At 48.8% G+C, this 24,979-nt stretch overlaps 1 protein-coding gene across 4 annotated transcripts in view; it reads left to right on the top strand.

The window, feature by feature from the left end:
* The window catches only part of XKR6 (XK related 6), a 309,158-nt gene that overhangs the window by 122,844 nt on the left and 161,335 nt on the right, over positions 1-24,979 (top strand). Inside the window, exons 1-2 of one of the 4 annotated variants that reach the window (XR_015168866.1) lie at positions 7,431-11,648; positions 16,802-16,991. The exons of 2 other annotated variants lie outside the window; for them this stretch is intronic. The gene's annotated coding sequence lies outside the window, so the exon portion shown is untranslated. Of the gene's footprint in view, positions 1-7,430; positions 11,649-16,801; positions 16,992-24,979 lie in introns of those variants that run through there. One more of the 4 variants, XM_086414221.1, reaches the window with a different exon arrangement.

Raw genomic sequence — 24,979 nt, 5'->3', positions numbered from 1 at the left:
TTCTGGACTCCTGGTTGTCAGTGACATCTTGCAGAGAGTGAAGCTGGGCTTTCCAGACTCCCCCCCTACAGGCAGGGTTGGACCACCTTTCCTGTGCTTGGAGCAGAAAAAAAGGAAAGCAAGAAAGGGCTTCCCTGGTGGCTCAGATGGTAAAGAATCTGCCTGCAATGCAGGATACCTAGGTTTGACCCCTGGGTAGGGAAGATCCCCTAGTAAAGGGAATGGCTGCTCACTCTAGTATTCTTGCCTGAAGAATTCCATGGACAGAGGAGCCTGGCGGGCCACAGTCCGTGGGGTCACAGAGAGTCTGTATTTGGGACAGAAATCCTCTCCTCCAATGTTCTACACCCAGCACATTGCTCCTGGCCAAGCGGTGGCATGTTCTGTGATAGAAGGAGTGGTCCCTCAACAGAGCCCACGCCTCCGTGCTCCAGGCCTGCTGCCAGGGCTTAGCAGAGAGGGCAGGCATGCAGCAGCAGCCTCAAGTGGATGCCCCACACTGTACACAGCCTCTCTGACCTGTTGGTGCCCCATCAAGCCTCAAAGGACCAGGAGTGCGTGCTCTTTATGCCGCCTTTGACTGAGGCAGTGAGGCTGCAGCCTGAGTGACACTGGGGGAAACAGTGGGACTAGCACTGATTCCTAATGAACTATTGCAAAGTAAGCCCCCTACTAATTAATGCACATAAAAGCTGCCCTCTCTCCCCATTAAGCCGGCAGGGCTTATTCTTATTTACATCTTCTTTGATTATAAGGTTCCCTTTCAACTTGACGGTCAGAACTCGGGGTGGAGAGCCGTGGGGAAAGGAGGGAGAATCCAGGCTGAGCCAAGTTACCTCCGAGGGCTCATCTGAGCCTCTGCCGTGGGAATTCCTGGGATGGATCAGCCCCAGGAGAGGAAGCAAGGCAGATGCATTTAATTTCTCAATTAAAATGCCTTAAATGCCCACAATTTCATTGTGTGATCAAATCATATTTGAAATACACTGGGCCAGATACATTTGTGATGAACTGCTGTGCAGATAATGGAAATCATTTCAATAAAACTCTCATCCATGCTAAGACCTTAATCAAAGGATAACCTATTTGACATTGGATCACAGAGAACTGTGTAATTCTGCTCCTGCAGGAATAGATTTATTCCATTTGAGTCATGAATGCATTAGGAAGCTGAAGTCATGCTAAAGGTACAGTCCCTCTTCTGAGTTTCTCTAGCACCTTCAATTTTCCCAGTAATCCTCAGTTTTCTCAGAATTTGGTCTTCTGTGCATGAAACCTGTGCCATTTTCAGGCAGATAGCCTAGAAAGCAGGGGCTACCTCTCCTAGTCCCCAAGGGGTTCCTTACATTACTTTTACCTAAATTTAATGCTTTTATTGTTGTTTTCCAGTCACTAAATTTTGTCTGACTCTTTGCGACCCTATGGATTACAGCATGCCAGGCTCCTCCGTCCTCCACTGTTTTCCAGAGTTTGCTCAGATTCACGTCCATTGAGTTGGTGATGCTGTCTAACCTTCTCATCCTCTGTCACCTCCTTCTCCTCTTGCCCTCAATCTTTTCCCAGAATCAGGGCATTTTCCAGTGAGTTGGCTTTTTGCATCAGGTGGCCAAAGGATTAGAGCTTCAGCTTCAGTCCTTCATCAATGAGTATTCAGGGTTGATTTCCTTTAGGATGGACTGGTTGGATCTCCTTGCTGTCCAAGGGACTCTCAAGTGTCTTCTCCAGCACCACAATTTGAAAGCATCCGCTCTTTGGCGCTCAGCCTTCTTTACTGTCCCAACTCTCACATCCATGTATGACTACTGGAAAAACCATAGCTTCGACTAGACGGACCTTTGTTAGCAGAGTGATGTCTTTGCTTTTTAATATGCTGTCTAGATTTGTCATAGCTTTCCTTCCAAGGAGCAAGGGTCTTTTAATTTCATGGCTGCAGGCACCATCTGCAGTGATTTTGGAGCCCAAGAAAATAAAGGCTGTCACTGTGTCCATTGTTTCCCCATCTATTTGCCATGAAGTGATGGGACCAGATGCCATGATCTTAGTTTTTGGAATGTTGAGTTCAAGGCAACATTTTCTCTCTCCTTTTTCACCCTCAACAAGAGGCTCTTTAGTTCTTCTTCACTTTCTGCCATTAGAGTGGTATTATCTGCACATCTAATGGTTTTAGCTTTACCAAAAGTTTTGCCATGGAGGGCTTTGGCCCAAATCATTACAGGCCCCTGAGTTTCCTTCCTGATTATTTACCATTAATGCGTCCTATAATTTTGGTCGTTTTATTGCACCCATCTTATTCAATGGGCCTTTGTTTCCTCCTGTGTAAGTGGGGATGATGATAGCTCCACTCTCCTTCCCAAAGAGGTCGGCAACACAAATGGGCCAACAGTGCCTGAGAGGCTGGCGTAAACGGTGGAGATCAGCCACACTCTGGTCTCCTGGCATTCCCTCTGGGTCTCTTTCTGACTCGATTATGTGCTTTTGAGGGGCAGGGGCTGTCTGTCTCCTCCTCCAAATTATTTCCTGGCACCAGCCAGCACTCAGCAGAGACTTCTTGGCCGGCCAGTTGGACAGAAGTGGGTTGTGTGGATGGCTCTGGGGGGCAGCCAGGGAGTCCTGCCCAGCTCGTCCCCAGCACATCAAGCTGGGGATGCACTCGACCCAGTGGCGGGCACTGCCCCTCCGTCTCCCAGGTTTCAATGATCGCATTCTACCAGGAGAAATAGATAAATAGTTAAACTGCTAAAATGAGCCCTATAATCAGGTCAGTGGAATTGTAAGTGATATCTCTTTTGATGTGTTCTGATTTCTTTTTTCCTCTTTCTTTACCTTCCTCCTAAAATCTGTCCTGTTTTGTAAAGAGACACATCTCTGATTGGGCATATGCTGGAGCTTGGACAAATGGTGTGAGAAGAGACCTCTTTTTGTTAGTTCACTCAAAAGCTGTCTTATTACGGGGACAAAAATGACTGGCGAGGTTGGGCTCTTCTAATTAGGCAAAGAACAAAAAATATGTCAATTAACAAGTGCATTTTTTTCTTGCTTTTTGATGTGCGTCTCTGCAAACAGTTCAGGGTATTGCCCGTTTGAGGAAGGATGTGTACTCTCCTTTGCGGGTAATTCCGGTACCTTTCAGATTTTTTTTTTTTTACCTCCATTGGTTTTCTATTACAAAATTTATTTTTATTACTTTGTAACAGAATTCAAAGACATGTTATAAAGTAAACCCACATCCTCCCCTTTCTTCCTTGCCCCTCTTCCTGCTCCAGCATTCCCCGCCGCAACCAGGGGACAACCAGACTTTTCATACTTAGTCAAACTCGTATAAAGAACACAGATTTTATTTCACAAAAACAACATAATAGGAGACATACCATCTTCAACTTGCTTTTCTCGCTGTGGATGACTCTCCAGTCAGAAATACAGATCTGCTTCCTTATTGTTAAAGGCTGTATTTATTCCATTGTTCCATATAACCTAATCTAAATCAAACTGGTGATGCGCCAGAATTTCTCCATTCTTCCTCCTGCTGATAACGTATGTTGCACCCCCTCCCCTTTCCTTCTACTGTTGCCAGCTAGCAAGGAGACGCTGTCCACACTGGGCGTCTCCCCAGAGGTCGTAGAAGTTCTCTCCTTGTGAGTGGTGGCTGGAGATCGACCCGTGGGTCCTACTTCCTGCCCCAGGGGAGCAGACTTCGGGCTGCAGAATGGTTGGGGTTTTAAGGTCTGCTGGTGCCCTGTTTCTCTGCCTTGCACAGGGTCCCTTTACCTTGGCCATCAGCAGAGCTTGGTTGGAATAGACTGCTCATGGGGATGGGGCCCCTCAGGAGAGGATGTTTGCCTGGGGGGATCACTCTGGGCTCCCCACTGTGGGGCTGGCTAAATGGGCTCCCCTTCCTCTCTCAGCATCGTTGGTATGCCAGGAACCTCTGGATAGACTGTTAATGGCTAGGACCTTCCTGGATTGCCACTGGGAACAGCCTGTGCCCCCCTCTCCTGTGGGGGTGGCCTGTGTCAGGCACAGGGGACCCAGAGCCAGAGAGGCTGGGTGACTCTGCACCCATCAGTCATGAGCACCCCTGAGTGTTTCACCAGGGGGCCCACATTGCTGGAGGAGAATAAGCTGGGGCTATGTCACAAGACACCGAGGTGGGGTTCTTTGTTAGAGAAGGTGGGTAGCTGATGGAAAGGAGGAGCCAGCATGGAGTAAGCCCAGAGGTGTGTCCAGAAAGGGCATAGGAGCACAGAGGAACTGAAGGCGGGGAGATCCTTAGGGTGGGAAGTCAGGGCAGCTCTCGGACCTGGAGCAGGGTAGGGTGCTGGGGAATAAGTGAGGAACAGATGCAGAGGGGCTCGATGGCTGGTGTGGTGTGCCAGGGTGTCTGGGTCACTGTCGGAGCCCGAGCTGACATCCCGCCCTAGCGTGGTCAGGTATCTGACTTCCTCTGGTATGAAACTCCTTCATTGCAGGGTCTTGGGGGTGGGGGCTGAGAAACGCACACTGCTGACTGCGACAGCAGTGCTGGGGGGCTGTCACAGGGCAGGGAGCTGCCAGGCCACGAGGGGGGCTACCGGGGCCACGGAGCCCCCTGCACAGTTGGCTCATAGGGAGTGTTTCTGGCTGAAGGAGCACACAATGGAGTTCTGAGCTTGTAGGCAAGGACAGGTGTGGGCAGTCAGGAGAGATCTCTGGGCCGCTTTTCCTTTTCTGTCAAATAGGGACAGCAATCCATGGGCTCTTGGTGCCGATGGAAGCTGATGATGTCGATAAAAGCTCTGGGTGCAGAGTAAGAAATGCAGTCAGTGTCAGCTCTGCGTTCCCTCTGGAATTCCCTCCCCTACTTTATCCTTCCAAATGAAAATTTAAAAATAGGTCTGTTTTCCCAGACTGCTGAGCAGAGACTCAAGAAATCCTAGAATCAGGTACCGAGGGAGGTTGTAGAATACCTTTCCCCAGAGAACTTCAGCACCGCTGCTGTCTGGAGTGGCCCTGGGTCAAGATCAAGGTCAACAGTGAGGCCCTTCCAAGTGTTTGCCTCACTCCTGCCCCTCTGCCCACCCAAATCTCACCCCTGAACCCCCAGCCTAGCTCAGGCCAGCGCGCCTGGATGCCGAGGCCGCTCCCAAGCTCAGCTTCTCTCCTATGAATCCCCCAGGGTCCTGATTCTGAGCAGAGAAGGCTGTGTGTGTGAGGGGTCCCCCTCCTGTAATTATAGCAGCAGCAGACTACGCGCTCGTGCTGACACAGATTGGAGCGGTTGCCATGGGGACCGGAATCTGTGCCCAGATTCGCTCTGGAGCTGGGAAGATGGTGAAGGGTTTCTACTTTATGGAGGGGGCTGGGGGGAAACAACCATAGGCTCCTTCCTTGGCTGTTCTAACAGCTTCAGCCAAAGGTGACCCGACGAGAACTGGGCCTGGAAGGTCACCTCCTCCTCAGGGCCCCACCCAGTGCACAAGATGGGCTGGGTCTTCACCCCCCAGGGCTGCCCACCTTCGTCCTGTACCCTCTTCCTGGCATGCAGTGAGGATAAGGATGACGAGTTTATACAGACCGTTCTGCAGTCCCTTACCTAGGGGCCAATCACGTTTGGAATCCAGGTCTGGGGTTTTCCAAAGGTGACGTGATGCATGTGTGGGTGTCGCATGCCTCCGAGTGTAAAGTTCCAGGCAGCCTCTCACAATCAAACCTGTGATATTTCTGCAGCAAAGCCTAAGAATGTGCACACACGTAGAGATTATAAGTAGCCTTCTGTCAGCTGCGGGCAGATCTCACTGCCAAGATTTATGAAAAAGCTTTGGTGTTTCAAGTTTTTTTTTTATTTGGGGTTGTGGATGAGGGATTGTAGTTCACAACTGTTTCTTCTTTCACATTTGCTTTCTTGTTTTATTCTCCTGAAACCCCAGGCTGTTACTCTACTTAACAGATGATAAAAGTGGATCTTAGGATAAGGGACTTCTAAGATCACAGAAAGCGAGTACTGGTGTCAGGACTCAAACGTGGGACACGTAAGTCCAAATTCCAGTTTCTCTTAGTTATACAGGGTTTTATGGAACTTGGCAGAGAAGCAGTTTGCCTCTAAATAATGAGACACGAGTGTGATCCCTGGGTCATGAAAATCCTCTGGAGAAGGGCATGGCAACCCATTCCAATATTCTTGCCTGGAGAATCCTCATGGACAGAGGAGCCTGACAGAGGTCCAGGGGGTTGCAAAGCGTTGGACACTACTGAAGTGATCTAGCATGCAATAATGCTAATAGCACTTAATACAAGGAACTAACACTGATAAAGCATTCAGGACAAGCTGGGTGCTTTGCAGAATGCTTTTGTGTGGAGTCGTCATGTAGCCCCAAACTGCCCTGGGTTAGACTGTTTGTGTTCACCTCAGATTCATACATTGAAATGCTAACCCCCAAGAGGGTGATATTTGGAGGTGTGGACCTTTAAAGAACATGATTAGGTCATGAGGATGGAGCCCCCATTAATAGGATTAGCACCTCTATGAAAGAGACCCTCACCCATTCCTCCATGCGAGGTTACAGCGAAAAGACGACCATCTATGAACCAGGAAGCAGGGCTCACCAGACACCAAATCTGCCAGCACCTTGATCTTGGACTCCAGCCTCCACAACTGTGAGAAATAAATGTCTGTGATTTGTAAACCACCCAATCTGTGGAGTTCTGTTATAGCAGCCTGAATGGACTAAGATGGGGGTGAGGGTGTTCTTCAGTAGCGTGGTCAGCGTGGGCCTCATAGGAAGGTGACCTCTGAAGGAGGTGATGGAGTGCGCCTGTGGAGTCTGCAGGAATAACACTGCAAGGCCTGTACTTTCTAGCATGGCAGCCACTGCCCCTGGGTAGCTGTTGAGCCGTTGAAACTTGACCAGTCCAAATTGAGATGTGCGCTAAGTGTCAGATACACACCGGATTCCAAAGGCTTCTAATGAAATTCAGGAATATGAAATAGCTCACAAATAACTTCTATATTGGTTACATATCAAAATGATAGTATTTGGTATATTGAGTTAAGTGAAATTCATTTCATCTTCTTAAAAAAAAAAAAAAGAGCTATTGAGGGACTTCCCTGGTGGTCCAGTGGTTAAGAATTCGCCTTGCAATGCAGGGGACATGGGTTTGATCCCTGGTTGGGGAACTAAGATCCCACATGCTGTGGAGTGATGAAATCTGCCTCTCAACAAAGATCCCACATGCTGCAACTAAGACACAATGCAGCCAAATAAATATTAAAAATAAAACTGTTTAAATGTGGCTATTAGAAAATTTAAATTTATGTTTGTGAAATATGTTTAAATTACATATGTATGAAAACAATTACATCTGTGGCTCGAATTGATGGCTCACATTATGATTCTGGTGGACACTGCTGTGCTAGGTGGGAGCAGGCCGTGTAATGGGAATGGAGAGAGGTCCAGTGTGGATGGGCACCGAGAGGAAGGGAGGGGCAGAGAGTTGTAGGATCTTGAACAGAGAAGTGACTCGGGCCCGATAACATCCTGTCATCTCTACTTGAGCTGTCATAACGAATACAGACTAGACTGCTTAAACAACCGACTTTAATTGTCTCGAATGTCTGAAGGCTGGAAGTGCAAGATCAAGGTGTCAGCTGGCTTGGTTTCCAGTGAGACCTCCCTTCTTGGCCTGTATCTTCGATGTATCTTCACACAGCCTTTCTTCTGCGTACAGCTCCCTGGTGGCTCCTCTTTTTGTAAGAACACTGGTCATCATGGGTTATCACCCTCATCACCTGATTTAACCTTAAGTACCTCTGCAAAGGCCCCCACCTCCAGATACAGTCACATTGAGGATGAAGGCTTCAGTACATCTGAGGGCACACCCTTTCTCCTTCATCTTGGGTCTCAGCACTGTTCTTAACCTGCTTCCAGATGGCAACTGCCTACAGATGCTCCAGCGTTAGAACTTCATTCCAGAACAGTGCATTATCACTTCACTGGGGCCTGGCATGCAGCCTCCACTTGGCAATGTCTCCTTGGGGGCCCGGACCTCAAGGCTCACCCCAGGTGTTGCATACACTTTGCCATCCTTCTGCCTATCTTTCACTGGATTGTGAACTTCCGGGGGCAAGGTGGTGTCCTTGCATGCCCAGCGGAGCTCTGGAACGTAGCACGTGCTCAGAGAATGTTTGCTGAGCGAATGAGGGTCTAGACTGTATTCTCCAGGGCAAGGCCTGTGAGTCAGGAGTCACCGGCATTGCTTTATCCATCCTCCACATCCGGCATAGTGTCTGGTATCCAGCCAGGGCCTGGGGAATTGATTGATTGAGTAGATGAATACATGAATGAATCATGAGGTCGGAAGCTCTATCCGCCAGACGGGGCTGGGTGGTGCTGCGGGATGGATCTCAGGTGTTATATCTGACAGCTGACGGTGGGCCACAGGCTGTGTGGGTGTCACTGAGCTTGGGGAGACCAGAGTTGGGAGAAAGCATGTAGCTTCTGCTAACCGGAGCTCTGAGTGCCCTAGCTCCATTCTTTCTGTGTCTGCTGGAGCTGGTACAGAGCGGACCTGTGGCCATAGCCATGAACCTCAGGGGCAGGACTTCAAAAAAGTATCTGGGCTCCCTGTTGCCCCAAGAGTAGGGAAGCCTGCCTCTTTTAAGTCTCACCTTCCTGCTCAAATGCCTTAAGAGTCTAAAATTTGTAGCCTTCCGTAACTGCCGGGGTCCTGCCCCGGCTGATCCAGGGTATTCGAAGCGGGGACGGCGTCGGCGACCTATTTATTTATTTAAATATTTTATCAAAGATATAAAGAGTAATAGGATGAGGATAGCTCAGTAGGAAAATTCAGTGGAGAAAAGAGGCTGAGTGGCTTGGTTTACGCGGGAGACCAATAAAACTTCAAGACAAGAAGTTTGCACCACTTACGTAGGCCGCAGGCGTCCTTCCGTTCTCCTGAAGGAGAGGAGACACTGAGGCCTCCCCGGTCGGATCTTAGAAGCCCAGGCATAATTAGTAAGCATGGTGGGTTCCACGCTCCAGATGGAGACTCAGCCAGAGTGGGAGAGAGAGCGACATGGGGAGACCAGTATTTTGAGAAACTGATCCCAATTCTTTATTTTCCATGGTCTACTTTTATACACTGAGATGTTATGCAAAAGTCACGCGGGGTCAGCAGTCCTGACTTTTATCAAAGTCAGGTGCTTCATACAAATGTATAAAGAGGTCTTAGGGGTGTTACATCATCTTCTGGCCAGGGGGGCCTGCTGACAATTTACGACCCTCCTTGTGACAGCGGTCAGTCAATCAGGACACTTATTTCTCCAGGGCTGATTATTCTCAAAACAGACACCACCCAAATAAAGTTACATTCCTACAGGGTGAGGGTGTAGTGGGTTTTAGTTAAGGAAAGAATTTACTTAGCCTAAGGTCTAACGTGATTAATATCAAAGGTTAATTCTATATATTCATTAATGTGTGTAAGGGCAGGGGATATGGAGACTTAGCAACAAACGTTGGCTCAACAAATGAAAAACCCTTCACCAACACAATTTCTAATTAGCCCACTATACTTATACTTATAGTTTTCTAACTTCTCTAAAGAACCTGTTTTTAGAGGGTTTAAAGCATCTTGTTTAAAGGTTGGGAGGCTGTGAGCAATCACATGTGGCCGGACAAGCCTGTCAGGCAGGCTAGAGAACCTTCAGAGGAGTTTGTAGGTTAAAACACTCTTATCACGCCCAGGAATTATTATTAACTGGAGCTCTAGGTTAACTCCTTCTCCGAAAGAGGTGGTGGGGGACAGCCCCCCGTAAAGTCAGAGATGTAGGTGAGAGCACAAAGTAGTAAAGTAGGCAGGCTCTGGTAATGGGGGTAGATCCTCGAGGAGTTCCAGGGGGACTCCTGAGGCTCGATCCCGCCTTTGCGTATGTCGAGCCTCCTTCCTCATGACCTTTGTCACGGGCGGAGTACCTCACTCTGGCCCCCAACACGTAACATCCCCCACACCTGGGTTTCAACAGTTTTTTTGTTCCCTTCCAATTATTTTCTTCAAACAGCCAAAAAGACCACTGCGTTTTCTTCGTGTTGCTGGCTTGTCTCGTGGCAGATTCCAGAACCTACTGCCTGGACTCCAGGCCTCTTGAACGGGGCCGTAGAGCCCAGGCTGCCTGCCTGGGAGCAGCCCCCTGGTGGCCCTGAACTGGACTATCCAGCTCAGGGCCTGCAGCTTTACTCTGACCCTGAGGTCCGCTCAGGGCCCCCCTCCATCTGCCAAGGGCCAGCAGAACAGCTTCTTGACAAGGGTTTTGACTTCTTAATCTATTTTCACAACCTGTGATTGAACTCGGTACAACACAGGCCTCAGGATTTACTGGCATCTTTTAATTCTCTATTATTGATGGAAATCTTTGGTCTGGAAAGAAAAGCTGGCTTTGGGATTGATTTTCATCAGTTTAATTCATCTTCAGTATTGATTGGTGCATATGTTAGAGAAAAAGACTACATGTGGGCTGCTCCAGATGGACAGGGGGTGTTATCAGAGTGTCCACAGACTGGGGGTAGTTAGGGGACCATGGTCACCTTGAGGCGTGTCTCGTTTCCTCCCTTCTTCAGCAGTCCTTCCTGTCCAGGGCTCTGTCCCTTTGTTTGACCATGGGTCTTTATGGGCAGGATGTGTCTCTGAATTACCCTTCTGACCCTTCAGATCCAACACAGTACCTAGCACATGCCTGGCTCTCAGCCAGTGTGTGTTAGCCCATTTGTTTAAACACAGCCTCCAGAGTTCATTACAGCCCTTGGGTGTTGCTCATCAGGAGGGAATCCCGATACTCAAATCGTGCACGTGTGCAAGAATTCCATAGGGACGGGGATTCCGGGAAAGTTACTGGATATCAGTCACACAGCTGGTGAATGGTTACCCTTCTCAGGAAAATACCAGCAGCACCCTGACTTCAGATTGTGCCAATCACAAATTCTTGTGGCACAAGGCAGCGATCCTAGCAGGCCACTCCTGGCACAGTTCACATCTTTGAGCACAGGTATGGTGCTTCCACCTCCAGTATCCACCTCCATACCCACGTGCTGTTGCCTGGTAGGTATGGTCCGCTGTCCCTGTGCCCAGCATCCCAGGGGCAGTGTGGAGGGGTCTGGGCAGGACTTGTATCCCGGACAGCCCTCTGTCCCTGGCCCCTCTTCTGAAACCAGCTCAGTATCTGCTGCTTGTACCCAGACTCTTTTCAACCTCCAATTTCTCTGCTTCCCACCATTTCTATGGCATTAGGAAGACACTAACATTTTTTCTCCCATACAAACATAAACCATTCTTTTGTCACATTGGAGACAAGAAGCCACTGGACAGTGGAGTGAGTACACCAAGACATTTGAGGATTATGTGATTTAAAAAAAAAAAGCCTTGGAAAATTCTTTCTAAAGATTAGGACAAAGAGATTAAAGATTAACTTGGAAAATTCTTAAGATTAAGGGAGGTGACAAGACACATGAGACAACTTCCTGTCATAGCTCATAGTTAGGAGGTGATCCTCTCTGGAACTGTAGGTAGGAACAATCCACTGCCGTGATCTCCGCGTGTTTCCACCTTTGCCATGGTTGCTGGGAGGCTTCGAGCTAAGTTCTGTGTGCAGGTTGTGTTCATTCTCTCGAGTCTAGATTTTAAAAGTAAGTTATAATTATTCCTCCTTCCACCTGTATATCCCTGCTTAGCATGTTTCTTGTCTTTATTTTTATAATAATGATTTTTGTTTTATGCTGTGTCATATCTTTTTAGCAAATAGGCAGGAAGTAAAGAAATGGTTTTAAAGTATTTCCAAGCCTTTATTACACGAGTAAGAAATAATACGGTCATATACAGTATGCTTCCTAACATTAACCATTGTGATCTTTATCACACCTCCTGTCTCCCATTCTACTTTGTCATCAACTCTACTTGCATCAAAGTTTAGGGTTCAGTTTTCTGTCCAATGACAGTAAGAATCCTAAGGTACACAGATCCATAGATCTTACCTCTTCCTTAATTGATTTATATTTTTAAAAGTTACTTCATTACTTATATGCCTTCTTGGGATCTATCTCTTTGAAAGCAGAAGACGTATAAATACCTGGAGAAAAAAAGGAATGAAAGGGTGGTGGACACAAGTATTTGAAATATGGAAGGAGATTCGATAGAAGTTGATGTGTTTTTCTTAAGATGGCAGAAAATGAAATGTTTAAAGAGGTGAAAGTCGAGGACAATTCATGATGATTGTTGAACTGTACTTTTGACTAAGCAATGTAGTTTCTTCCTGCAATTTGTTATGTTTCCTTTCCTGAAAGACGAAGAGTTTTTTCCTCCCCTTAATCTGATGAGACTGAGCGACTTCACTTTCACTTTTCACTTTCATGCATTGGAGAAGGAAATGGCAACCCACTCCAGTGTTCTTGCCTTGAGAATCCCAGGGATGGGGAAGTCTGGTTGGGCTGCTGTCTCTGGGGTCGCACAGAGTCGGACATGACTGAAGCGACTTAGCAGCAGCAGCAGCAGCAGCCGCAGCAGTCTGATGAGAAATTCAGACTTAAGAGATCAGAAGACGATTGGTCACCACCTCAGCAGGTAGGAGAGTAGGAACGACGATGGCCGACTAATTTTTTAATAGTTATCCACGTTTCAACAGGGATGAACAGAGATCAAAAGGAAAACTAACTTTTCTCTTTTGGGGAGGGAATGTGTCTCAGAGAGTTAGTGAGGTTGTGGTGAGCGTGCTGGGAAGGGAGGAAATGCAGTAAAGATGAAGGAAACCATTTATTGGAAAAGAAACGGGAAACGGGGCAGAGCAGAGAAGGAGACTGGAGGACGTGATGAGGCCGTGTAGAGAAGTGAAGCGTGAAAGAGCTATAGCCCAGAACACAGTAAATGGAGGGGTTGATGGGCATTGATATAAAAGGGGACTTTTAGAAGGTTGAGCGAAATTGTGGGTTGGAGCAAGGCACTCAGTAAGCTTTTTGTCAGACCCAACGGCAAGTTCAGTAGATTTTAAGGGAAATTATTAGCTTAAGGAAAAAGTTTGAAGAGAAAGAGATGCATTCACTAATCTCTAATTGAAAAAGAATGGGGACAGCAGTTCAGCCCCAATATCTGGATAACAGCCACTAAGGGGGAGAGTTGAGGAGAGGTGATAATGACTATCTGTGGCCGGGTCCACTTTGCAGCTGGGGACAGGTGGAAGGTGGGGAATCTTCCAAAAATGTTCAGTGAACCAGGTGTCTCTGGGGCTGCTCCTGGCATGGTCTCTTCCCCACATATTCAAATATCACTCTGACTCATACATCCCCCACCCCTGCCTGGCTCGCCATATTCTATGCATGTAGTAAGTGCTTTTGTTAGTTAGGCTAGTGTTGGATGCTGTAGTCGTTAAATGACAGAGTGTCAGTGGCTTAACAGGATTTAAATTTATTTCTTGTCCACATAGGATAACAGTGGGGTAATTCGTGGGCAGCCTTCCATGGAGTGATTCAGGCCCCCTGACTACCCCATCTTCCATCTTAATGGGTACCAGAGTCCTTCATTTCTAGACAGTGCATGGGAAAAGACGAGGGACAACTACCCACGGGAGAGTTTTATGGGTCAGACCTGGAAGGGATGGTCACCTCCACTCACATCCCATTGGCTGGAACTCAATCATATGACCACACTGATTGCTAAAGCATTCTGGGAAATGCAGTCTGACTGCTTGCCTAGGAAGAAAGACAGAACCGTTTTTGGTAAATGCATAGCTGCTTATGACATTGTATTAAAAAAAGATTTGTTCCCTAAGATACATGAAACTCGAACTTTAAGATCAGCTCTCATTAGAGAAAATTATGTTTTATTTCTGTGGGATCCTTTGCTTTTTTTTAAGGACTCAGCAAAATTGCCTTAAAGAATCTCTAGTGCATTTTCTCAGTTGCTCGATCCCCAGTTTGTTTGGATCCTACACTCTACCAAGCATGCAGAGAAGAGGTGCTGTTGATGAGATAACTCCTGACTCATGAAGCCAGTGATCTTGGGCTCTGCACATGTGATTTATAAATTCTTACTGGGGGATTGAGGGAGAGTGAGGCTAAGTGAAGGAACCTGGAAGTCAAGACATCAACCTCACTGGATATCTGATTCTGCCTGTGGACATTTGGCTTAGAGATCACAGGTTCATACCTTGGATCTCTCAAGAAGCCCAGAAGCCTTTCCTCACTCTCTGGCCTTGGCTCCCCATTTCCTGGGCTATGTTAGTTGACGTTGCTCCCTGAAACTCACCTCCCAGCCAGTGGCAAGCACTTCATATGCCCTGGATAGAGCGTCTCTGCAGCCAGAAGGCCGCTGCCAGGTGAGACTGGGCAGGAGTACCTGAGGATGCAGATGAGGTGGTGCAGACAGCCTCTCCTCCCACCCTGTCTCAGCTCCAGATCAATCTGACTTGCTGTCTGCCGTCAGGTCTGGTTTCTCTCAGCATCCTGGTCATCCCAGACTGCTCATGCTGCAAAATCCTGTGTTTTGAGATTGCTTCCTCCTGGATGTCTTAGCCCACTGCTGTCCTCCCTGTTACAATTCCTGCCTGCTCTTCAGAGGGCCAAGTGCAGCTGAGGGACACAGGCCAGGGAGCTAAGAGCAGCAGCATCTAATGCTGGCTGTGTCCTTGCCTGACCCACGCACACCGACTCGGGACTCCTTTTAACAGCCTCACGTTAAGTCCTTGCTCCGCCGGCCGACAGCTGTCCTCCCCCCTCCCTCTTTTTCTGCCAAGCCCACCTCCTCCTTCTCAATCTATTGGCCAAGGAGATTGAATGGGCCCACTCTGCCCTCAGACACCTGCCCCCAACCAGAGGGCACTGGACTTTTAACCCTCCATCCTCTTCTTTTGATCCTTCAGCACCATGGACAGGGCTCCTCCAGCCTTAGTATCCTTCTGTAGGGTATGTCTCCATCTTCCCAGCTGGGGTTGGAGTTCTCCAGGCAGGACAGTCTTTCAGGGTGTGTTGAATGAGTGAACTAATGAGTGGATTTTCAAAGAGTGGGGTGGGGAGGGGCACCTCTTCACCAGACCTGGGGGTAGGTGTGATGGGCATGGGTGTCTGCCAAATGGGTTTGTTAGATGGCTCCTAGTCACATTTTTACTGGTTCTGAATTTCTTTAATGGACTCTCCAAGTGGATTCTGTCCTGCTTTAGCCTCAGTGAAGAGTTTTCACCACCCACTCTTTGAAAATGCAGCTATAACCCAACTATTCCAGTCAGAAAGCAGGAAACTGGCCATTTCCACCCCTCCACTAGGTGGCCACTGCAGTCAGAACATGACTTTGGACCTGACTCCAAACCCCAGCTTGGAGATTGGGGACAGGGTTTCTCCTCTTTGAGCTCTTATTTCCATATCTCTAAAATAAGGATAGTCATATTTACCATTCAGAGTTGTTAGTAGATTGCTGTCAGGATTAAAAGAGATATTCCCTTATGGCATATGTATTGTCATTGGAATTATTTTTAAATGTTTCTTCTTGACTACAAGACTTGTTCTTGGCTCTGTCCTCAGGGCCCAGTACATGGCACAATATGTATTTATTGAATGCATTGCCAGAGAAGCACCGAACTTAGCTCTGGGCACTGGGTAAGTAGTCAGTGAATAGTGGTAGTTCCTGCTTTTTCTCTCTCCCCCTTCTAGAATGTGAGTCCCTTTGTAGACAAAAGGTGTGACCTCTTTGTCATCACTTTGTTACCTCTTCAATTCGTAACTGAGAAAAACTGAAAACAAACCAATAATCATACAGAAGCAAGCCCCTGGGTACTGGAAAATCCAGGGCAAGCACTTTGTACCTCTACCTTTGGAGAGCATATGGGAACATCCCCAACTCATGCCCAGTTCTGGAGCAATGGAGGCCTCGTAGGCTCGCAGAGGATGCAGGGTGTCTAGACACAGACAGTGCTGGGGGAAGGTCTGCAGTAGAGGCAGGGAGAAGGGGAGGAGGGAAAGCTTTGCAGCAGAGGGCTGACAAATTGTCCTCCCATAGTTGTCCATCTTGCTGGGAAAGATTGAAAGCAAGAGGAGAAGGGGATGACAGAGGATGAGAGGGTTGGATGGCATTACTGACACAATGGACATGAGTTTGAGCAAACTCTTGGAGATGGTGAAGGACAGAGAAGCCTGGTGTGCTGTGATTCATGGGGTCGAAAAGAGCAGACATAACTGAGCGACTGAACTGAACTGAGCTGTCCTTCTAAAGCCTGGCTCTCAGCCACTGCCCCCCAAAGCCATGTGGAATCTGAGTGACCATCCTCACCTTTGGATGGAAGCCAGCCCACCTCCCCAGATCTGTACTTAGGAGGGGAGTTTGCTTGGGGTTCCTCTCCTGAATCACCCCCTGCTATCCTCCCCAAGCTCTGAGCTCCCCCTAGGGCTTGTGGCTGCTGGGGGAAATGGCAGCCACCATATCATACCATTCCATACCATACCACGCCATACTATATCATGCTGCTGCTAAGTCGCTTCAGTTGTGTCCGACTCTGTGTGACCCCATAGATGGCAGCCCACCAGGCTCCCCCGTCCCTGGGATTCTCCAGGCAAGAACACTGGAGTGGGTTGCCATTTCCTTCTCCAATGCATGAAAGTGAAAAGTGAAAGGGAAGCCGCTCAGTCATATCTGACTCTTCGAGACCCCATGGACTGCAGCCCACCAGGACCCTCAGTCCATGGGATTTTCTAGGCAAGAGTACTGGAGTGGGGTGCCATTGCCTTCTCCAATACCATGTCATACCATAGCCAAAACTGGAACACCAGACATGCACTTATATCAGAATGCTTTTATTTTTCAGAATGAATTTTTTCCTTTCCTGAATGAATTTTAATCAGAGCGGTATCATCTGCACCTGGGACTGTCTGAAGGGGATTCCTGAGTTAGGGGAGAACTCGGACTAGAGAGATATTTTTTGAAATTTTCACCCCCATCGCATCACTCAGTGACACTGCAATAGCTTAATAAAATGCCACTGTGAGCATCACCTCCTTTAATCCTCGACGCGCTCTTACGTGAATACTGTTGTTCCCATGGTTTGGATAGGGTCCCAGACCCTATCCGGCTGGTTAGAGGGGGAGGGGCCTGGACCTCGAGCCTTTGCTGGTGGGTTGGGGCGCCGGCAGGAGTGGACATGTGGAAGGGGGAGCGAACAGGCTGGCTGCGCCCTCCGCGTACCGGTCCCTGTCTCTTGTCTCCAACCCCTGGCCCCCGACAGCCCCTCCTCACAGGCTGGCAGCGGCCGCCACGCGACTGGAAGAAGAGCCTTGTTTCTCTTGCACGCAGAGCCTGGTTTGTAAACAAACACTGGGGCGGGCGCCGTCGCCCGCATAGCAGATGGTTCCGCAGCTGCCCGCCCGCCCGCACGGTCCCTCCCTCTCGCTGCCCCGCCAATGCGCCGGCCGGCGCCGCCGCCCATGGCTCGAGGACCAAGGAACACCATCCCACCTTGAGCCGGGGCCTGTGGGATGCTCCTTGTTTATTTCATGCTCGTCGGTTCGTTCATTAATTCAAAGATCTACAGTATAATATGCAGGGACCAAGCTGGTCCCCGCCTTCACAACCTTGAAGGGAGATGGAAAAGTAAACAGGTCCATGCAGTTCAGCGTGGGGAGGGCCAGGGTGGAGTTCACAGACACAGTTCTCTGGGAGACCAGAGAACTCTAACCTGCCATTTAAAGGATCCAGGAAGGCTTCTTAGAGGAGGTGCTGTGCGGCTGAGAGAATGAGCAGCAGTTAGGCAAAGTGGGAGGCGAATAGGGAAGAACTGTGCCAGATGGAAGTAGGGGAGCTTTCGCATCATTTGAAATGAGATCCTTAAGAGAAAGAACTAGCTTGGGAGGAGCTAGACTTGTACCTAAGAGCAGCAGGGAGCCAGTTAGGGTTTGATGCTCGCTTCCTTGGTAGCTTAAGCTGGTAAACAATCTGCCTGCAATGCAAGAGACCCCGGTTCAATTCCTGGGTCAGGAAGATCCCCTGGAGAAGGGATAGGCTTCCCTTCCCATTCCAGTATTCTTGGGCTTCCCTGGTGGCTCAGATATTAAAGAATCTTCCTGCAATGCGGGAGGCCTGGGTTCAATCTCTGGGTTGGGAAGATCCCCTGGAGGAGGGCATGGCAACCCACTCCAGTATGCTTGCCTGGGAAATCCCCATGGACAGAGGAGTCCGGTGGGCTGCAGTCCACAGGGTCACAAAGAGTTGCACACCACAGTACAGCAAGGATTTGATGCACAGGGCAAGACCCTTCTGGGTCTGGGTTTTCACCCCACAAAATGAGGGGATTGATCTAGAAGACCCAAAAGTAGTTCCCCAACAAGGCTGGCCCCAGAGTGTCCAATAAAAATTCGATTTCCAGGCCATACCCTAGACCTCTCAAATCAGAGTCATCCAGGCCTGACTTTGCAATCTGTATCTTTAGCCATCTCTTCAGGTGACTCCTGGTGAAGGCTTGAGATCCAGAGGTCGAGCAGGTGGCAGATGCAGGGTGAGTCATTACACAGCTGGAGGAAGGGGATCTCTAGGGGATCCATGGACAGAGGTTCTTGATCTCCTGGGGTTCCTTGTCTGAGGCAGATCACAGAGCCATGTCTGTCCCTGAAGAGGGTTACAGCTGGCCTGGGGCTGTGGATGACAAGCAGGCAGAAAGAGCAGCCTGGGGCCCCAGCTCGCTCTCTGGGCCTCTGCTTCATCAGCAGTAAAATGGGGATGATGATACCGGCCTCACAAGAGGGTCCAGTTTGGTAAATTAGACCCAGGGGCTTCACCCTGGAGAATGCCCTGACTATGTGAGCAAACCTTGGCTGATTGTTGGCTTTGCCAGTGTTTCTCAGATTCTCAGACCTGACCTACATCTGACCACCTGCAGGAGCTTTGAAACATGCCAGCCCCTGCCTGGAGACTGAGCCTGCCAAAAGACAGGCCTTCAAAGGCTCTACATGTAGATGAGGTTGATGCCACCAAAGGTTAAGAGCACTGAGCAAGCTGTTGCTCACTGAAGGAGTTCGCTGAGCCCTTAAGTATCTGTGCCTTAGGTTCACCCAGTGAGAGCAGAGCAAAGTGCCCAGTAGCACCAAGAGAGCGAAAGCATGAATGGCCAATACCCATGAATCCTACCAGGCTGCACTCCCTGTCTCACCATTTCTGGATACTGAGTAAGAAAAAGCTCTGTGGTCAGAGGTAGTGGTTCTGGGTTCAACTCTTGACTCTGCTCCATAAAAGATGCCTGGGCAGATTATTTAATGCTCTGTGCCTCAACTTCCCCAACCTTTAAATAGGTGTAATAATATATGTCGTAAAGGTTTAATGTGATTAAATGAGATGATGCACACAGGGTGCCTAAATCAGGGCCTGGCACTGTATAAACGCTGGCGGTTATTATTAATATCTGCAGAGTAAATGGGCTTCCTTGGTGGCTCATATGGTAAAGAATCTGCCTACAATGCAGAGTAAATAACTAGATGAGAGCTGATTATTGTTTAATTGGCCATTGGGGGCAAGGATTCTTGTCTTGCCTAATCCTGTCAGAATCTATCCTCCTCTTTCTAGGCACATGGCTGGCTGCTGAGCTTGGCCACATTTGCCAGCCTATCCTGGTGTGTCCAGGGAAATGTCCAGCAACCTTGGAAGCCGTGGGTTGAGAAGGGCACAGCTGACCCATTAGCCTGTGTCTTGATAGGATGACTTCTTTTTATTTTGTAAAACAAAAAACATTTCCAGCAGACAATTTAGTGGTTTTACTACTAATTCCAGAACATTTCCACCACCCCCGAAGAGACCTTTTCCTCATTAGTAGTCACTCTCCTTTACTTCCCTCCTCCCAGCCCCTGACGACTGTGAATTCTGTCTCAATGAATTTGCCTGTTATGGACATCTCGTATAAAGAGAATCATCTGGTACATGTTCTTTTACGAATGGCTTCTTTCACTTAGCATAATGTTTTCAAGTTTTATCCATGCTGTATCAGTACTTCATTCCTTTTTATGGCTGAATAATATTTTCATTGCACGCATACACTAAACTCTGTTTATCCATTCATCAATTTTTAAAAATAGTTTTATCTGCTTATTGACTGGGTGTTCGTTGCTGTTCAAGCTTTTCTCTAGTTGAGGTGAGCAGTCTTCTCATTGCAGTGGCTTCTCTTGTTGCGGAACACAGACTCCAGGGTGCCCAGGCTTCAGAAGTGGTGGCACGTGGGCTCAGCTCCCGGGCTCTGCAGCACAGGCTCAGTACTTGTGGTGTATGGGCTTAGTTGCCCTGAGACATGTGGGATCCTCCCAGACCAAGGATAGAACCCACGTCTCCTCACCGGCAAGCGGATTCTGTACCACTGAGCCACCAGAGAAGCCCTATCCATTCATCAGTTGATGGACATTTGGGGTGTTTCCACTTTGGGGCTGTTATGAATAATGCTACTGTGAACATTCCATATGAGTTTTCTGTGAACCTGTATTACCCATTCTCTTCAATACAGCACTTGGAGTGGAGTTGCTGGGTCCACATGTTACTATAGGTTTTACTTTTAAGGACCAGTCAGACTGTTTTCCCGGAGGAGGCAATGGCACCCCACTCCAGTACTCTTGCCTGGAAAATCCCATGGATGGAGGAGCCTGGTAGGCTGCAGTCTATGGGGTCGCTAAGAGTCGGACACGACTGAGCGACTTCCCTTTCACTTTTCACTTTCATGCATTGGAGAAAGAAATGGCAACCCACTCCAGTGTTCTTGCCTGGAGAATCCCAGGGACGGCGGAGCCTGGTGGGCTGCCATCTATGGGGTAGCACAGAGTCGGACACGACTGAAGTGACTTAGCAGCAGACTGTTTTCCAGAGAGGTGACACCATTTTACGTTCTGATAGAACCTCTTGGAATAGAGCTGCCTATACACCTGGATTCACACATGCAAGAGAATCCAAATCATATTTTATTTGAACAATTATCTTTTGGGCTATCTTTGATACAGCAGCTCAGCTCTCACCCTAATATACCACTCTACTGTATCTTCCTCCCAGTCTTGGGGATGTAAGGACTAGAGTGTTACCTTTGGTCTGGTATGAAATCTACACGTGTACAATGGTGTTGCATTCAAGTGGGAGATTCTAGCAATCCATGCATCCATTCGTTTGTCTATTCATCCATCAACATTTTTTGAGCTCTGATGTTTGCAAACATTATGAACCAGTGTCTCTGCCTTCAGAAATCTTAGAGTCTAGATAGAAAGCCAGGCAGGCAGTTTGGCCACTAGGATAGACACTGGGCATGGGATTCAAGCAAAACTAGGGTTCCAGTTTCTGCCTCACTTGCTGGCTGAAGGGATGTGAGCAGCTCCCTTCACCTCTCTGAGCCTCCCTTTCCTCATCTGTAAAGTGGCAGTACTAATGCTTGTAGGGAACACATGCCAGTTAAGGACAAAGTGTGCTAAGTGACTGGCATGAGCTAGCTGCTCACAATGGTTGTTTTTAATAACACCTCACTGGGGAGGGCACAGTGGGTTCTCCTTCGGAGCTAGTTGGGGGGTCGGGGGTGGGATCCAAAGGACTTCACAGAGGAGGGAGTAATTCCACTGGATCTGAGGGCTGGGGAGGGGTTTACCAGATGAGGGGGTGTTGTGGGATGGGCAGAGAGGGCAGCCAATGCAAAGATGGAGAAGTTTGGAGACAGCAAGATCAACTCAGTAAATCCTATAGGAAATCAACCCTGAATGTTTATTGGAAGGACTGATGCTGAAGCTGAAGCTCCAATACTTTGGCTACCTGATGCGAATAGCTGACTCATTGGAAAAGACCCTGATGCTGGGAAAGATTGAAGCCATGAGGAGAAGGGGGCAACAGAGGATGAGATGGTTGGATGGCATCATTGACTCAATGGACATGAGTTTGACCAAACTCTGGGAGATGGTGAAGGACAGGGAAGCCTGGTGTGCTGCAGTCCTTGGGGTCGCACAGAGTCAGACATGACTTAGTGACTGAACAGCAACAACAATACACTAGCTTATGTAAAATAAACAGTGGGGAGCTGCTGTATGGCACAGGGAGCTCAGCTCGGTGCTCTGCGATGAGCTAGAGGGGTGGGATGGAGGGGTGACTGGGAGGGAGGTCCAAGAGGGAGGGGATATATGTATGCGTATAGCTGATTCGTGTTGATGTGTGGCAGAAACTAACACAACGTTGGAAAGCAATTATACTCCAGTTAAAAAAATAAAAAGCTGATTATGCTTCCCGACACGTCCACCCAGCCCCGCCTCCCCCGCTTTGGTCCAGCCATAGCCTGGCTGGCCTTGGGGCCTGAGTGGCCTCGGTTTCCCCTGCCTTTGAGCCCTCTTCTTTCCTCCCGCTCTGAGACCTGAAGCTCTGCTCATTGAGATGCAGGCTTTAATCAGAGCTTAAGACCAGTGGAACCCCCAAGGATCCTGGCTGCCTGACCTGATTTTTTAAGAATCCAGTCTCCTTCTGGGTTCGGGGACTGTCAGTGCTTCCTTATTACTGCATTAGAGACAAAGGAGTGGGGTTTTACCATTCATGTGAAAATCAGGAAGATGATAACGATGTGGGCAACCATACTGGTATTAATAAAATAGCAATTTTCTATTGAATCACTCACGATGGTGTGGGCGGGGAGGGCGGCAGAGGAAGCACAGTAAGAGTTAACAAGACATCTAGACTTTGATCCTGATTCTGAAAGCCATTCTCCTCTTCTGAAAAGTGACGGACTCAGCTGGATGCACTCCCAGGCTCCCTCTACTTGACACTCTGAAGCTCCAGGAAGGCACCCTAGACTCTGCCACCCAGCTTGCCATCATTAGGAGCACTAGGCCTGTGATGGACTCAGCTTTGTCATTCACCGCTGAGCAAGGCGAGTCCTTCATTGCTCTCTGTCCTCCCAGGAGTGGCCTGTGAGCCAGCCCAGTCTTGCCCCTGGAATGGAGACCTGGCGGGGGTGGAGGAGCATTTTCTTGGAGAAGAGAGAGCCCTAGGCCTGGTGTGACCCGGAGGCTCATGTCTCATGACTTGGCTCCTTGAGCCAGGGAGTGTGTCCCTCCGAGAAGGGCTGGATTATTCTCAGTAATTGTCTGTATTTTGATGCTCTGACATCTGGGGCCTTGCTGACCATGGAGGGACTGCCCCTCCCAGGGGTAGCCAATTCATAGAGGTAGTTTGGAGCTCATCTGCCAGTGGGCTTCCCTGGGAGTTCAGTGGTAAAGAATCAGTCTGCCAGTGCAGGAGACCCAGGTTTGATCCCTGGGTGGGGAAGATCCCCTGGAGAAGGAAATGGCAACCCACTCCAGTATTCTTGCCTGAAGAATCCCAAGGACAGAGGATCCTAGTGGGCTACAGGCCATGGGGTCGCAGAGTCAGACACGACTCAGTGACTAAGCAACAACAATGACACCTGCCAATGCACTCTTCAGATACAACCCCGACCACGTCCACCTCTTTTATCTGGTCCTCATGTTCCAGGCCACTGCCCCTCTTCCCTGACCACCTCAGGGCCAGGGACACTAGATAACTGGGGACAGCCCTGAGCCCCACACCCCCTGAAATGATTGGCTGGCCGATCCTGAGCTTGCTTACCCTGCCTTGCTCATCTTTCCTGCAGAAACCACAACACAGCCCCTTGCCACCGCTCCTCCCCTCTCCTTCTGTCTCCTGGCTGACCCTAGTGGTCCCCAGAGTGGCTCTCCTATTGGATCTGTGAGGAACAGACTGTCTTTTCAATGGCCTGCGTCTCTGTTCTATTGGAAACTCACATTTTCCAATACACTATATATTTTTTATTAAATTCATTTATTTTTATATTTGACTGCGCTGGGTGTATGCAGACTTTCTCTAGTTGGGGTGAGCAGGGGCTACTCTTTGTTGTGGTGCATGGACGTCTCATCACAGCGGCTCCTCTTGTTGTGGAGCACAGGCTCTAGGGTGCATGGGCTTCGGTAGTTGAAGTACACGGCCTTAGCTGCCCCACAGCATGGGGAAGAATCTTCCCAGAGCAGGGATTGAACCCGTGTCCACCTGGAATGGCAGGTGGATTCCTAGCCACCAGACCACCAGGGAAGTGCTCCAATATACTGTATTTTAAAACACAGTGATGATGTGTGATGGCCTCCTGTGATGATGTTCACATCTTCTTTGCTTCTTACACCTTCAAGTACCAGAATTCCTCTCTGGCACTGAGCTCTGTGGGAAGCCAGGTGCCAGGCTGTGCTCTGTGCAGCCGTGCGGCCGTGCCAGGCTGGTCTGCCCCCAGGCGGCCTTTACCCACCCACCTCTGTAGCCCAGAGGCTAAATCAGAATGCGAGGTGCTGGGTCATCCACATGTTAGTACCCCTCTCAGGGTGATGGGATCCAATGAATCCCATCTGTTTTCTAAATGTCCTAAAGTGGACAGACATTCCTTTCAAAATCAACATTCCTATGTTGCAGAATATTTACTCTCCCTCCATGTTTAAAGATTTGTGGTACAATTTGACTGAAAGACATGCTTCATGCTGGTGGAACACAAATAGAATGAGGAAACCATACTCCTTGCTCTCAAGGAGCTTTCAGTCTTGAAATAGTCTAGAAGGGTACATAGGGATAAAACAAGGAAGGGGGGTAAAGATGATCTTTCAGAATTAAGGCAGCTAGCATTTGACAAGACCCAGAAGGCAATGGCATCCCACTCCAGTACTCTTGCCTGGAGAATCCCATGGATGGAGGAGCCTGGTAGGCTGCAGTCCATGGGGTCGCTAGAAGACACGACTGAGTGACTTCACTTTCACTTTTCACTTTCCTGCATTGGAGAAGGAAATGGCAACCCACTCCAGTGTTCTTGCCTGGAGAATCCCAGGGGCAGTGGAGCCTGGTGGGCTGACGTCTATGGGGTCACACAGAGTCGGACACGACTGAAGTGACTTAGCAGCAGCAGCAGGTAACAAAACTTTTTTTCCTTTTTTGCATTTCACCACCTGCTCCACCTCCATACCAATCTGCCAAACAATTTTTTTAA

Source organism: Bos grunniens, chromosome 8 (genome assembly GCF_055505025.1).
Source record: "Bos grunniens cultivar Pamir isolate PY7600 chromosome 8, Bosgru_T2T1.0, whole genome shotgun sequence".
Taxonomy (NCBI): Eukaryota; Metazoa; Chordata; class Mammalia; order Artiodactyla; family Bovidae; genus Bos; species Bos grunniens.
This window is presented reverse-complemented; position numbering and strand designations above follow the sequence as displayed.